At 36.6% G+C, this 10,331-nt stretch overlaps 1 pseudogene; it reads right to left on the reverse strand.

The window, feature by feature from the left end:
* Window positions 1–1,362: 1,362 nt before the first annotated feature.
* On the reverse strand, window positions 1,363–1,921 carry LOC100611701 (large ribosomal subunit protein uL23-like; annotated as a pseudogene).
* Window positions 1,922–10,331: the final 8,410 nt, after the last annotated feature.

Genomic DNA, 10,331 nt, shown 5'->3' on the forward strand with positions numbered 1-10,331 from the left:
CAGTGTTGAAAAGAGAAACTTGGTTAGAATTTCCATGATTTTTTATAATGGATAATTTGGAAGAAAAGGAAAGAAAAGGCTGTGAATAAGGAAGATTAAGTTATTCTTTTATGCATCCATCCATTCCTTCATTTACAAAATATTTATTGAACATCTATTATTTGTCAGGCATGCTGGAGACAGGCAGTAAACAAGACAGCCAAGTTCTCTATCCTTATTTTATTGCGGGAGAGAGAACCAGTAAGAGATAATGAGGAGACAGGATGAAAGAAGGAAACTAGCCAAGTTACTACTAAGTAGCGCAACTGAGAGATATCTGTATTATCTGTCTGACCTTATGATGGCATCAGTAGAGATGGAAGGATGCGAATGAGTATGAGAAATGCTTGTAGGCTGAAAACAAGTAGTATAACTTGTGTATTATGTTTATTTGTGTTATTTCATATTGTTTTGTGTTTCATATCAGTGATGTTACTTAAAATATGCTTAACCACATATCTCCATTAAAGCCAAATATTATTTGCTCTTCATCATTGTATATTTTTAAGTATTTTAGTGATAACACATTTTAATAAGTTTATTAAATCATTTTCAAAGATCGTCTCAAATGTGAACTTAGTGGAACTTACTTTGTAGATTATTAACTTTCCAAGTCACAGAAAACAAAATGGAGAGAAAAGAATCTCAGATTTTTAAAGTTGCTAGATACAGAGAACTTTGGTTCTGTCTTTCTGTCCTAAATACAAGTGGCTGAACATTTTTAAACTTAATGCCTAATAATGGAAATGAAAGTGATACCACTGGCATTGGTGGTTGTTTGTATTTCTGCTAGATGATAAGTCACTTGAATGAAATGACCAAATCAAGTTTGTGGTATGGACACAGATAATAACACCCATGGTATCAAAGATGAGTACCTAAAACAGATTGGAAAAATTACTGAGAGGCTGAATTTATATTTTTAAATGATATGCATATAATAAATTAAAATGTCAATATTTTAAAATAGAGTCACAAATATTTTATTTATTTATTTTTATTGTTATCATTTTTTTCCTCTGAAATCCTTGCCCTTTATTGGGCAAGGGGTGAGGGAAGCAGACAGACCGGTTGGACATAGTAGACAGGTATGTGAGGACAAAAGGCTACTCAAAAGCTAGCCAACCCATACTCCCCTGAAATGGATGCTAATGCCCTTCAAACTCTGGGCATTGGTTTCACACACATCGTCTTCCAGGGATAAAAGAAGGGGTTCTTGTAAAGCTTCTTGTTACCCTCAACCATGGAGGCAAGTTCCGAGTTCTGGTTTTCCTAGGACACTAACTCTAGTGTCCCTGTTACATCAGTGCCTGTGTATGGCCTCCCAGCCCAACCAGAAATTGACAGAAAGGCATGTATATGGTGAAAAGATATACATATACTTAGAATTAGCCAGCTGGACTCAGTTTAGATGATCCCAATTTTGTTTGCAACATCCAAAGCATCATAATCAGGAGCCAGTCGAACATATGCCTTCTTCTCTCCATCAGGTCGAATCGGGGTGTTGACCTTGGCCACATCAATGTCATAGAGCTTCTTCACAGCCTGTTTGATCTGGGGCTTGTTGGCTTTAACATCCACAGTGAACACAAGTGTGTTGTTGTTTTCTATCTTCTTTATGGCCAACTCAGTGATCAGAGGAAACTTCATGATAGCAGAGTGGTCAAGCTTGTTTCTCCTGTAAGCACTCTTTCAAGGATATTTGAACGGCCTCCAGAGTCCCAGTGTCTTGGGCCTCCGGAAGGTGAGTGACGTGCGGATCTTCTTTTTTTTTTTTTGTGGCTGTGGACACCTTTCAACACCGCTTTCTTGCATTTAAAGCCTTCCCTTGGGCTTCAGCTTTAGGAGGGGCAGGAACTTCCTTCTTCGCTTTTGGCGCCATCTTGTGAAAAGGATATTTGTTTATTTTAAATAATTAGTTTCTCTCTTTGCACCTCTTGAGATTATCAGAGAATGGAAATAAGATGAAATAAATTTAAATGATAAAACTAACATTTTAAAGTATATTTTGATTGTTGCATCCAGCTTGTAAGTATTGAAGAGCTGTAAGTTATCTAGTTCTACACAAAGCTCAGTGAATAAAAAGCATAAGGCAAAGCACAACTTTTCAATCTATCAGAAAAAAAAATATTCAAAATGCCATGTGCAAAGTGTATGCTCAATTAAAGGTGTTGAAACCATCAAGCCTCATGCAAGCTTTTTCTTAGCTTCTGTAATACCAAATAAGCCCTGCTATATGTCTTGATTTACCATGAAAGTTAAGTGTCACATTTTAGGCAAATAAAAGTTATTAAAATTTGACAGCTGGCAAATTATGCTAACATCTGGTAACAAATCATTCTTGACAGTTCAACAGTACACTTCTTATTGCATAGCTATTAATATTATAAACAGCAAAATGCAAAAATTATAGCACCCAACTAACATATTCCCTGGAGTGATAGAAAGAATGCACTGTTTATCTTAATGTGTAAGAAATGTCATCTTTTCATGTCTGAGGTTTGAAGTAGATTGGAACTGAATAACTATAAACATGGGTGGCACCATGCAGTGCCACAAGCTAAAAAGAGATTTGAAAATTTCTGAATTTGGAGTGACATGATGATACATTTACAGTATGTGGGGGGAGTAGAAAAAGTAGTAAGAAAAGATTGTAACCAATAATAGTAACAATAAAATGACATTACATGCTTATTCATCACTCATCTGGTATAATATCACTTTCTTGGTTAAGTTGGCTAATAGTTATATATAACAGAATTTCTAACTGGTGCTTTAACAAAATCAAGTTCTAGAATCTAGTAAGTGGTTAATTCCTATCTGGCTCAAATACCTGGCATTGGGATATGGATGTTCCTTGCTGTCACCCAACTTCTTAAAGGAGGGAAAGGAATTTTACTTTCACCTTTTATTTTGATAGTGGTGGTTTCTACCCATAAGTCACTCTCATTCACTTATAAGTGTTACAAAAAAAAAGGAATACATAACAATATAATCTTAACCAAAACTTAAATTGTGTTTACAAAATAAAAGCTGAATTGGGATGTGGGCATCTGGATTGTGGCTCTGGCTTGGTGGTGTAAAAATTTCTGTCCCTCCATGAGTGCAATTTTTTCTATTTTTTTTCTTTTTCTTTTTAACTTTTATTTTAAGATCAGGGGCACAGTGGAGTCTTCTTACATAGGTAAGCTCATCTCACAAGGGTTTATTGTACAGATGATTTTGTCACCCAGGTATTAAGCCTGCTATCCATTACTTAGTTTTCTTGATCCTTTCCCTCCTCCTGTGCTCTACCCTCCAGTAGGCCCCAGGGTCTATTGTTCCACTCCACGTGTCCACGTGTTATCATCATTTAGCTCCCACTTATAAGTGAGAACATGCAGTTATTTGGTTTTCTGTTCCTCTGTTAGTTTGCTCAGGTTAATGGCCTCTAGCTCCATTCATGTTCCTGCAAAGGATATGATTTCATTCCCTTTATGGCTGTATAGTATTTCATGGTGTATATATGCCACCTTTTCTTTATTCAGTCCACCATTGATGGGGCATATAGGTTGATTTCATGTCTTTGCTATTATGAATAGTGCTGCTGCAAACATATGCATGCATGTGTCTTTATGACAGAATGATTTATATTCCTTGGGTATATACCCAATAAAGGGATTGCTGGGTCAAATGGTATTTCTGTTTTGGGGACTTTGAGGAATTGCCACACTGTTTTCCAGATGGTTGAACTAATTTACACTCCCACCAACAGTGTATAAGCCTTTATTTTTCTCCACAGCCTCACCAGCACCTGTTAGTTTTTTACTTTTTTATAATTGCCATTCTGATTGGTGTGAGATGGTATCTCATTGTGGTTTTGATTTGCATTTCTCTAATGATCAGTGATGTAGAGCTTTGTTTTCGTATGTGTTTTGGCTGCATGTGTGTCTTCTTTTGAAAAGTGTCTGTTCATGTCCTTTGCCCACTTTTTAATAGGGTTGTTTTTTTCTTGTAAATCTGTTTAAATTTCTTATGATGCTAGATATCAGACCTTTATCAGATGCATAGTTTGGAAATATTTTGTCCCATTCTGTAGGTTGTCTGTTTATTCTGTCAGTAGTTTATTTTACTGTGCAGAAGCTCTTTAGTTTAACTAGATCCCATTTGTCAATGTTTGCTTTTGTTATGATTGCATTTGCTGCCTTCATGATGAAATATTTGCCCATACCTATCTCCAGAATGTTTTTATTGCCTAGGTTGTCTTGCAGGGTTTTTATAGTTTTGGGTTCTACATTTAAGTGTTTAATCCATTTTGAGTTGATTTTTGTATATGATGCAATTTTCTTACTGTAAAATTAGAAGATTTAAAGAATATAAATTCCATAGTCATTTCTAACTATGGAATGCATGTGCTCTTAGATCAAACTCCAATCGAATTTAGAAAATTTAGTCAACCAGGAACTAATTGATTAAACTTGCTGAATGATAAATGTAGAGAATTTTACTCACTCATACTTTTGTGTGTATCAATCACTAAGACCATATAATTAAGCAAAAGCAATGGTAGCTCTATTTTTTAATATACATTCAATTTTTAAAGAAAAATACAGTACCAAATACAATATGAATTAGCATATGCATTTTATACCTTGATGAGAGACCCCAGGTATAAAATAACACTTCTAAAATGGTATCTTAAAAAACTGTTTTATATATAGATATATTTTAGGAAGCTCCTGTGTTTTGTTTCTTGGTTGGCTATAAGACTGCAGAGTTGAACATTCTAAAAATAATCAATGACTGAGAATTCATTTGCTTTACCACATTTATAGATAATTTATGGATGGTTTTTCACTTCTCTAACACTCAAGCCTCAATTCATTTTCAAATACATGAAGTGTCATTTTAAGTATACAGTGGGCTCTTAATGAAATTTTCTGTGTCTTAACTTTTAAATGTTTCAGAGATTTTTATTTTAAACTTGGTAAAAAAAATCAGAGTAACCTTCATATGTTTTTTATATTCTATAAGCTGCAATTAAAGCACGTGATTTTTAAAAAAGAATTTAAATTTCAAACCATATTGCTTTATTACAGCAACAGAAACTTGTGTCCTAAATCAAATGTCCTATAAAAATATTGTATTTTCACTTTTTGCAATTTTAACAAAAGCTGTTCATTTGAGTTAAAATGTCATTTTATTAGTAGTTTTTCATTATGTATACTTGTCATTCTTTTTCCTTTTTCCTTTTTTTTTTTTTTGGAAAATTTAAGATTTGCAGAAGAGAAATTACAGGAAACTATACTCTTTTGTTGTTGCAGTTGAATACTAGATTAATAGAATAGTGAATCCTCAAAGTTGACGACTGCATACTTAAACATCTGACTGTAGGGTCGGTAAATTCAGTCTTATTTTACAATAAAGTTTATTTAGATTGGCTGTTTATGCAGAATAGCATCCTACTTTCTCTAAAAGTTTTCTTCTTTGACTGAGGAGGTTACTAAATTAAGCTGCTCACTTGTGAGGAAGATCTGCTGGTTCAATTGCCAGAGCAATGGGCAGACTGCTGAAGCAGAGAAACCTCATTGTTTTAAAGAGGTTAGCAAACCTAATGGAAACTTGGTTACTGCCATATTCTCACAGACTTGAGATTTTCTCTTGCTTCTTTCTGGTATCCACCTTTGCTTCCGGCCTGATACTTTTAAAGAATTTGGGAAAGAGAATCACCGAGGAGCAGGGGCTCCATTGCCACTACTATTTCAATAGCGGACGTGGTGTGCTATAGAAACTTGGAGGACGGGTTATGTTATTAGCCCACATTTTTATCCCTTTGTTATAGGATCTTTGAGGGGTCGCCTTTCCAGCCAGAAAGCTCTGTGGCCAGTGGTGCCTTTGCCTGGATTTTGCTTGAGCCTACTGGGCTCATTCTGCCTACTCAGCCTGGCAGGCTGTGCTCAGCTCATGCTACCAGCCTGGATCCCACGCCTCCAAGGGAGACTGAGTCAGGCGTGGAGTGGCGAGAGATGTGTGAGCAAGCATCGGGTCTGGCCACACTGTGCAGTCAGACACACCAGCTGCTGCCACAGGGTGGGCAGCTCTAGGTGCTGGCATGGGCGCCAGCTGGACCAGGCACATAGCAAGCAGTTTCTCCAGCTGGCACCAGGGAACGTGGTGGTGCCTGGAAGCTTGGAGATGCCAGAAACCGCAGGGCTCCAAAGAGGTAGTCACAGTCCTGGCTTGGGGAGGTCCCAGGTCTGGGCTCCCCTAAGGGCTGCAGCTCTTCTCTCCTTCTCTTCCCCCTCAACATGGAGAGCAAGAGGCCTGTTTCAGCCCTGTTTGTGTTACAGCAATTTTCGCCTCGCCATTCGGCAGGTCCTGAATTTTTGTCCTGCAACCAGGAAGGATGAGTTCTGCAGACAAGCGACAGGCAAGCAAGATGAAGAGGAGCTTTAATGAGCTATAGAACAACTCAGTCTCTCGCAGGTGGCAGCTCCTTTCCGCAGCCAGGGTGTCCCCTGAAGTGTTCGGCTCCCAGCAGAGAGGGTAGCTGCTCTCTGCAGCCAGTCCTCCCAACGTCTGCAGCTCTTAGCACAGAGGAGCCCCTGGAGTGTGTAGCTCCATTCTGCAGCTGGTTGTCCCGACGTCTGCTCAGCTCTGGTTGAGCTGAGGCTTTTGTTGTGCAGAAGCTCTTTAGTTTAACCAGATCCCATTTGTCAATTTTTGTTTTTGTTACGATTGCTTTCGCTGTCTCCCTCCCCTTCCAGGAGGAAGTGTGTGCCGACTGGTCTATGAGCAGCCATGGGCGGGCCCAGAAAAGGCACCACAAGTTCCCATTCCAGTGCGGGTGACTGGCAGCCTCTGGACCCCAGCCTCAGGCCCTCCATGGCCTGAAGGTGGAGCCTCGCTCAGGACCCACCTCCTTCCACCCAGGAATCCGTCTGCTTCCTGCTGCCTTTCATGGCACCGAGGCTGTAGGTGCCAAAGGGCGGCCAAGGGGCTCAGCTTTATGGGACAAGCTAGAGCAATGTAGTGAGGAATAGAGATGTCATCGTTGAGGGTTTAGCAATTTTAAATAGGGCAATATTGACAGACCTCAATGACAAGAGGGTGTCAGGGTGAAAAATCAGAAGTGAGGAGACTTCTGGTTTCAGTTCTGACATGTAAAGGACTTGGAAGTCATTACTCTCATCCCTACAACAAGAAAAAGGCTGAATGAACTGAAAATCAGTGACTTTTCTTGGATCCATCAGATAAGTAAGGTTAAAGGGAAACCTGCCACCCTGAAGTATGGAGAGAGATGTGAATCTAGAGAGTTACAGAAGAGGCCTACTCACCTGGAGTAGCTGTTGCTAGAGACGTACATTAACATCAACCAAATAAATGGTCATTTGTCAGATTGCTGGAGGCTGAGTGTGAACTAAAAGGCTTATGGCGTTGTGTCTAAGAACAAACCAACAAAGCAAGGTCACCTAGATTTTCTCCCATGTTATCTTCTAGGAATTTTATAGTTTTGCATTTTGCCCTTAAGTCTCTGTCTAGAATCTTTTTATTTTCATATGGACGTCCAAATCTTACAATACCTAGTTTTGGAAACTATTCTCTTTTCTCCATTGAATTATTGCCTTTGTTTCTTTGCCAAAGATTAGTTGACTATATTTGTTTAGGTCTGTATCTGGGCCACTCTATTCTGTTGTCTTGATCTATTTTTTCTATTCCTCCACTAACATTATGCTGTCTTGATTACTGTAGATATATGGTAAGCCTGGAAGTCAGATAGTGTCAGTCTTCTTTTTTGTTCTTCTTCAGTATTGTGTTGACAATTCCAGGAGGTTTTTCAGTTGTTGATTCTTTTAGATTTTATACTTACACAACCATGTCATCTGTGGACAAAGACAGATGATTTATTTCTTTCCCATATATATTTATATACCTTAATTTTCTTTTCTTATTTTACCAGTTATGACATTTGGTACAATGCTGATAGGCGTGGTAAGAGAGAATGTGCTTGCCTTGTTCTTATTCTTAGTAGAAAAGCATACTGTTTCCCACCATGAAGTATAATGTTTGCTGTGGGTTTTACATAGATACTTTCTGTCAAAATAAGGAAGTTCCCCATTATCCTAGCTTGCTGAGAATTTGTATCATGAGTGAGTGTTAGATTTTATTAAATGCTATTTCAGCATCTGTTGGTATGGCTATATGATTTTCCTTTTAGTCTGTTGATGTGATGGGTTACATTGATTTTCAAATGTTGAAACAACTTTTCCTATCTGGGATAAATCTTTACTGATTGGGGCGTTTTGTTTTTTTAATACATGATTGGATTCATTTTTCCAATACTTGTGGAGGATTTTTGCATCTATTTTTGTGAGAGATATTGGTCTGCAGTTTTCCATTCTTGTAATGCCTAATTGGCTTTAATATGGAGTAATACTGACTCGATAAAATGAGTTAGTAAGTTTTGCCTATGTTTCTATTTTTTTGGAAAATATTGTAGACAATCAATATGATTTCTTCCTTAGGTATTATAATTCACTAGTGAAGCCATCTGGGCTTGGTGCCTCGCTATTATTATTTAGAAGGTTATTAAATATTAATTCAATATCTCAAGGCCTATTAACATTATCTGTTTCTCCTTGTGTGAGTTTTATAGTTTGTGTCTTTCTAGAAATTCGTCCATTTTATCCAAGTTATCAAATTTGTTGTAGAAAGTTGTTCATAATACTCCTTTATTATTCTTTTAATGCCCATGGAATTAGCAGTTTTGCCCCTATTTTATTTTGGCTATGAGTAATTTTGTCTTCTCTCTTTTCTTGTTTTGTTAGACTTGCTAGAGGTTTATCAGTTTTATTGATATTTTCAAAAACACAATTTGTAGCTTATTGCTTTTCTCTATTGTTTTCCTGTTTTAAACTTCAACGATGTCTACTATAGTTTTTATCTCTTTTTTTTTCTGGTTGCTTCAAGTTTATACTTGCCTTCTTTCACCAATTTCCTAAGATGAAGTTTAGATTATAGATGTATATATCTTCTTTCTAACACATGGATTCAGTGCTATATTCTTCTAAATACTTTTGCTGCATTACACAAAATAGGGAATTATAACTTGCATTATTTTTATTTAGTTCAAAATATCTTTGATTTCTCTTGAGACTTCTTTTTTGCCCCACGTATTCTTTACAAGCATGTTGTATAATCTCCAAACAATTCACTATTTTCTATCTTTCGTTAATAATTTCTAGTTTAATTGCTATTGATTTCTAGCATATTTTGTATGATTTTTATTCTTTCAAATTTGTTCAGGGTGTGTTTTATGGATCAGAATGTGGTCCACCTTGGTGAATGCTCCTTGTGAGCTTGAAAAAAATATGTATTTTGTTGTTGGATGGAGTATTCTATAATTGTCAGTTAGATTAAGTTGATCAAAAGTATTCTTCAGGTCAGCTCTATTCTAACTTTTGTTCTGTGAAAGACATCGTTAAAAATGAATGAAAAGGCAAGCCACAGACTGTGTGAAAATATTTGCAAAACATATATTTTATAAAGAATTTGCATCTAAAATATACAAAGAACTTTTCATATATAACAATTTTAAAAATCTAATTAAAACATAGGCAAAGATCCGAACAGACACTTTACCAAAGAAAATACACAGATGGAAAATGAACATATGAAAATATGTTTAACACGACTGCCATTAGGAAAATGCAAATTAAAGTAATAATGAGGTACTAGTCCACACCTATTAAAGTAGCTAAAAAAAAAATTCATGACAATACCAGTTTCTGGTGAAAATGTTCAGCAAGAGGACCTCTTGTTCATTGCTGGTGGGAATGTAAAATAGTGCGACTGCTTTGGAAGACAGTTTGGTAGCTTTTACGATTAACATAGTCTGAACACATGATTGAACAATTATTCTCCTGGATATTTCCCAAATTGACTTGAAAAATATCTCCATAAAAAAACTGCAGATATAATTATAGTAGCTTTATTCATAACACCAAAAGCTGCAATTAACCCAAATGCCATTCAATATATGAACGGATAAACAAACTGTGGTACATCCATACAATGAAACATTACTTAGTGATTGAAAAGAAATGACCTGTCAAGCCATGAGAAGGCTAAGAAATCTTTAATACATTTTTGTAATGAAAGAAGAAAGTTTGTAAAAGTTACATACTGTGTAATTCCAATGATGTAACATCCTGAAAAAGGCAAGACTATAGATATAATTAAAAGATAAATACATGCCTGAAAGGTGGAGAGGGAGAGAGGAGTAAATATATGAATCACAGGCAATGTTTTAG

The sequence above is a fragment of the Pan troglodytes genome, chromosome 2 (assembly GCF_028858775.2).
Source record: "Pan troglodytes isolate AG18354 chromosome 2, NHGRI_mPanTro3-v2.0_pri, whole genome shotgun sequence".
Lineage (NCBI taxonomy): Eukaryota > Metazoa > Chordata > Mammalia > Primates > Hominidae > Pan > Pan troglodytes.